Here is a 6,000-nt window from a genome sequence, read left to right as displayed (position 1 = left end):
TTTCTTTTTGCAAAATTTGCAAGCGTTCGTGTAACAAAAAAACAGACTATATAAATGAATGTAAATATGAGAGCCCATGTCTGCCACCCTTTACGTGCTATAAATTTTCTACACGCAAAGTATTAAAATCCCTTTATTTTTTCCGTAGTGGCAAACAATGGGTTAATGAGAGTCGTACAGTGACCTCCCCCCCTTTACTGCGTCATTCTTCACACTCGTTCTCCCCTCTCTCTGCCTCATTCATCTTTTCCGCATGCATCCGTCCTACCTCATTCATTCCCTTCTCCTCTGCCAGCCCTCGAGCACGGCACTCGCATGCCACAACGCACCCATGTTATACGCGGCCGCATCAGAAGTCTCCGCGGACTGCAGACACGTCGTCACATATATTACTGTCTACTCATCGCACGGTCCGGCAGACGACATAACAGGCATGGGTTCGGAATTACGTAGGAGGACTTTATTACAGGCAACCGTCAAAAGTCAAATAAAGTATATCATCCATTGCGTCTCATGTACAGGAGTGTATATATAAAAAGCAAAACCAATAAGACATATTAATTAGATGTATTCTCGACTAATAGGGAAAAGATCGAAGAAGAACAGCAGTGGATGGGAGAGCAATTAATTAAATGGAACGATGTGTTGGGCAGCAACAAAAACCGCATCAGGGGGTCGTAGGCGATAGAAAGAAGGAGCAAACACAAGTCTTTGGCGTAAGGGTTACGTCATTGTCTTCTCAGACATACCCGGGAATCCTCTTCTGAATCCTGTGCAAGACAAAAGAAAAGACAATGAGAAACAGCGTGGCTGGCACAATACGAGCAGGATACACCATGCCCTCTTCACCTTATGTCAGGCAAGAAACGATGCCGGTGACAGCCATTCATAATCATTAGCATTTTGATAGCGTGTGCTCGCATATCTGAATAATAAGAGAAGCTCACAGGGACATCTTGGAGTTTTTTTTGTACAGCAACTGCCCATAGATAGAAATCTGTCATTCGTCTGAATAGCACAATATCTTAGAAATGGTGAGGTTTAAGAATGGAGACTTCACTTCATCGCACTTTTAGACTTGATAGGTTCAATGCTATTCAGGGTCTACAGACGAGGACAGCATTAGCGGCAGCCTTTTGTCAGCAGCACATTGATAGACACAATGACAAGGAGCCGGGATTACACTGATGTCTGCAGGGCTGAGGTCTGTACTGCAGGGAATGATTCTAATAAAAACATAATTAAAGTTTCGCAGTTCCTCCACGCTATTTGCAATGAATACAGATGTTAGTAATGGATCCAATTCCCTAGCAAATGCTCTAAAATTTCATTCCTAATTAATACAGGTTAGAATCATAACTCACAGGCAGCATGGTCACTGCCTTCAGGTTATGTTCGATTCAGATCTATAATTTGCTTTTAATATAGATTCGTTTTGAATGCACCTAGAGACATCTAAAAAAAATCCGCCATTTTACAAACTGTGGATATGAGGAAAAATACAATTATTGCTTTGATTTCTAATCCCTTGAATACCGTAAATCATTATTAGCCATTCTTCTACATGCCATGCATTCTGTTTACATCTATTCTGAATACAGCAACTGAGCTCCTCTTTCTGTCCAGCCTCTACACTGATCCCTCCACGCTGTGCCAGCCATTGCACTTGTAATCCTTCCGCTATAAAATACAATATAAACATATCGCTCACTTTTTTACATTTTCAAGTTTTATAAACATATAATTTTCACCCATAAGGCTCTCCACAGTGCTGCACCGCTTTTCATCTCTTTATTATTATTATTATTATAGAGGCATTTATTCTATGGCGCTTTACATAGAAAAAAGGGTGTACATAACAAAAAACAAGTACAATTATTCCTCATCTTTGTTTACACCCCACCTTTGCTCAATATTTTGCTAATAATCCTAATGTCACAATTTCCACACTGTCTTGGTCTGCTATGTTACTATTGTGTGGAGGCTGTCAGTCTGTTTTTGTTTGTACTGGTTCTGGGCTACAATCATCTGTGTTCACTTCTCTTGATTAGTCCTCTACTTAAGGATGCTAGCTCCTCCATCCAGTGTCAATCGTACACTTGCTGCTGCCTGTGTAAGTCTGATCTCTTTGAGCTCTGTGCCTGACCCAATCTGACTTTATTCCCTTCCTGGACTTAGACTCTTTGTTTGTTACCTGACTTCTCTTTTGCGTGCTCCCTGTAAACTATATTGCCTTTCTGATTTTCCTGACCCCGACTCATGAATTGGATTTTGTCTCTGACTTCCTCTTGCTGTACTGTGCCATTTCCTGGATCTGGCCTCTGATCGTTTGACCTCCCTTTTCTTATCCAGTAAGTAGTATTATATTACTATCTGCTATTGTAGTCTTTCTCTCCACTTTTGGGACTTATTATTTCTATAGCGGCTCGTGTCACACCTAAACCCAACATCTTCCATAATCCTGACCTCCATAATCCTGACCTCCATGTCTACAAGACTTTACTCATGCTGCACTAGTTTTCTGAAATGTGCAACACGGGCAGTTAGACTAATTCCAAATATCCATAGTTTTAGTCGTACTTTAAGACAACATCTTTTAGGCAGCAATTTAACCCTCCTTAAACTAACTTTTCTCCAACTTTCCCACCCTTCCTTTTGCATTATTCCCCCAAATCGGATGCCAATCAATTCAGTACCCAATGCTTCATGCACTCATATGCACTTAATATCTGATCATTCACAGGCTTTGGTAAGATGATTGATTTATGCATTTTTTTGTGTACTTTTGAAAGAAGAAGGAACAGAATAAAAACTTTCACGGCTTCCTCATAGATTGTAAGCTCTTGTGGACAATCCTGTTATTTTAAGTTTATTAGTCTATAATGTCTGATTTTGTTTGTACTGTACTGTATATGTTTTTTTTTTTATTGTAAAGACCTATTGAATATATTGGTGCCGTACAAAAAAAGTATTATCTTCACCATCTATTAGCCTGGATGTAGAGGTACTACCAACAGCAGTTCTTCCTCTGGGGCACCTGACACGTCCATTCACAGCACGTGTTTCTTATGTAATAGTCTGCCATGTATTTTCTCCTGCAGGGGAGCTCAAAAAGAGACATAAATGGCTATGATGGCTCTTAACACCACCACGCTTAGGGACAAGGTCAATTCTCAAATTATGACCATTGTCAGACTTGTCAAAACTATAATGCGATATTTTTTTTCAGCCACATTATACAGAGCTATATTCATAGTTCTATACATAGGGATTGTGTGAAGCGGAGATTATCCATGGAAAATAACACGGCTTCTCATTAGATGGAGCACAATATATATTTTGCCTTGACAGAGCAAATCTCTTTCAAACATACAACATTTTAGGGGATAATAAAACATAACAGTTTTTCCATTTTTTCACTATCTTACTATAAATATTAAGATAAGTCATTTGATATATAAGCCGTTGGAGCTGCCATTGTGTATGTTGTAAATGCCATAGCATAGATTTCTGAATATTGCTGGTTTTGGTGGGATGTGTAGGAAATCTCAGTGGGCTGTCAGTCCATCCTCAGAAATCTGAATTTGTACTTCTCCAATCAAAGATAAGTTGCTGTAGAGGTATCTTAGATTCAGTCTGTCCCTTCCCCATTGAAATAACAAGTCCAAGTCTTGGGCTGACTGCTGTTGGGCAATCAACTGAAATCCAATTCTTAAGGGTTTTGACCAAGAAAGACTCCATCCACTCATTCACCAGTGGCATTAAAATTTGCATGACACTGGGCAATCTCTTTAAAGAGTAACTAAAGTTTTATGTTTACTTTTTTTATCATTTTGATCAGCATGGAAAGTTATAAAAATTTTGCATGTCATTTAAGGTCACATTGTCATTTGACATATGTTTGGTTTTAATACTTGAGGTTAGGACCATCCAGAATATGGTCACCTTGATGTGGTGGGATGGCTTCTTTTTTTTTTAATCAAAATTATGCTAAGTACCCTATATTATTTTCATGCACTATTGCTATTTATTTATTTACTGCAGGGTATTTGCTTATTTTGTTTGTATATTAAGCTTTGATTGATATTAAAATGTAGTCATTTGGAGTACAGATGATGGCAGTGAAATGGTCAGTTCAACCTCTGTGTCTGAGAATTCTGCAGACAAGCTGGTGCAGGAGATTGTTCTGATAAGCACAACACTAAGAGGAAGAAACAAGTGCTGATCCTTCACTGCCATCATCTGTACTCCAAAAAAGTTTATTTTGATATCAATGCAGCTGAAGATAGGTGAATAGACTTGGAAAAAAGCAGGGGCTTAGAAGACACTTATATAAGATTTTTTTTTTAGAGGAATAAAGAAAAATCCCCAAATAATGTGATTTGTATAGTTTCATAACTCTCCATGCTGGACAAAATGATAATAAAATGAAAGTTTAGCTATTCCTTAAACTTAATACATTTCATAGAATATATTCTCTAGGCTATGCTAGATCATATGTAACAGAAATGGAGGCAAGTTTGAAGTAGCAATGGTAGAAGCAATCTTAGGGTATGTTCACACGTTCCTGATTTCCATCCTTTTTTTTTCAGGACTGAAACCGCAGCTCTTGGCAGAAAACGCAGGTCCTTTTTTTGGTCCTTTTTTTGTGCTTTTTTGGTGCGTTTTTTGATACGTTTTTTGATCCTTTTTTTATGCAGTTTTCTATGCAGAGTCTGTGTGTTTTCTAGGAAGTTTTTTTAGGGTTAAAATGGCTGAAAATACCCTACCCCTAACCCTAACCCTACCCCTAACCCTACCCCTAACCCTACCCCTAACCCTACCCCAACCCTAACCCTAACCCTATTCTAACCTTAGTGGAAAAAAAAAAATTCTTAATTTTTTTATTGTCCTTACCTATGGGGGTGACAAAGGGGGGGGGTGTCATTTACTATTTTTTTATTTTGATCACTGAGATAGGTTATATCTCAGTGATCAAAATGCACTTTGGAACGAATCTGCCGGCCGGCAGATTCGGCGGGCGCACTGCGCATGCGCCCGCCATTTTGCAAGATGGCGGCGCCCAGGGAGAAGACGGCCGGACGGACACCGGGAGGCCGGGTAAGTATAAGGGGGGGAGATTAGGGCACGGGGGGGGGCATCGGAGCACGGGGGGGGCATCGGAGTACGGGGGGGGCATCGGAGTACGGGGGGGCATCGGAGCATGGGGGGGTGGGATTGGGGCAGCCACACTCCGCCCACGCACTTCCGCCCGCTTCCCCGCACTTCCTGCTGCAGCGGTTCGGCACCACAAACCGCAATAAAACCCGCAGATATATTTTTGATCTGCGGGTTTTACTGCGGGTTTGACCTCACAATGGAGGTCTATGGGTGCAGAACCGCTGCGGCTCCGAAAAAAGAAGTGACATGGTACTTCTTTTTTACCGCGGCTATTCAGCGCGGCTTTTTTTCCCCGATTCCCGCATCATGTGCACAGTGGTTCCTGTTTTCCATAGGGTACAGTGTACTGTACCCTGCATGGAAAACAGCTGCGGAACCGCAGCGGCAAAAACGCTGCGGTTCCGCAGAAAAAAACGCACTGTGTGAACATGGCCTTAAAGAATGGCAATAATGAATCACTGGAGAAAGAATTACTTTTTTGAAAGTTAGCCCAGATATACATAACAGTAAAGGGGCACAAAGCTTCTTAGCTTTTATGGAAGTGCTAAAAAACACTTCAAGTGCCTCAGTCTGATCTTCTGAAGAGGTAGTTTAGGATTGGGGTGTCAAAACCTGCCAAGTACTTTAAAAGGGTTCTCTTTGCGACCACAAGTATACGATTTGCATACTCCCGGCCATATTCCAACTAGACTGTCCCCGGCCTCATTCAATGCACTTGTATTGAGCAATCCCATGACCATCTAGTCGGCACACGACTACATGCTTGCAAATCATATACTTGTGGTCATGAACTTGCAGTTCTTGACGCAGTAGAATCCTCACAGTGTGCAGTGTGCGCAA

At 41.0% G+C, this 6,000-nt stretch overlaps 1 protein-coding gene across 2 annotated transcripts in view; it reads right to left on the bottom strand.

Annotated features, from left to right (window-relative positions):
• Nucleotides 1-438: 438 nt before the first annotated feature.
• Nucleotides 439-6,000, bottom strand: part of RAC2 (Rac family small GTPase 2) — a 125,939-nt gene continuing 120,377 nt past the window's right edge. For both annotated transcript variants that reach the window (XM_069736850.1, XM_069736851.1), the window contains one exon: nucleotides 439-770. The gene's annotated coding sequence lies outside the window, so the exon portion shown is untranslated. The remainder of the gene's footprint in view (nucleotides 771-6,000) is intronic.

This window comes from Ranitomeya imitator, chromosome 8 (assembly GCF_032444005.1).
Source record: "Ranitomeya imitator isolate aRanImi1 chromosome 8, aRanImi1.pri, whole genome shotgun sequence".
NCBI lineage: Eukaryota > Metazoa > Chordata > Amphibia > Anura > Dendrobatidae > Ranitomeya > Ranitomeya imitator.
Note: the sequence above shows the minus strand (reverse complement) of the source record. Positions and strands in the feature narration are given on the sequence as shown.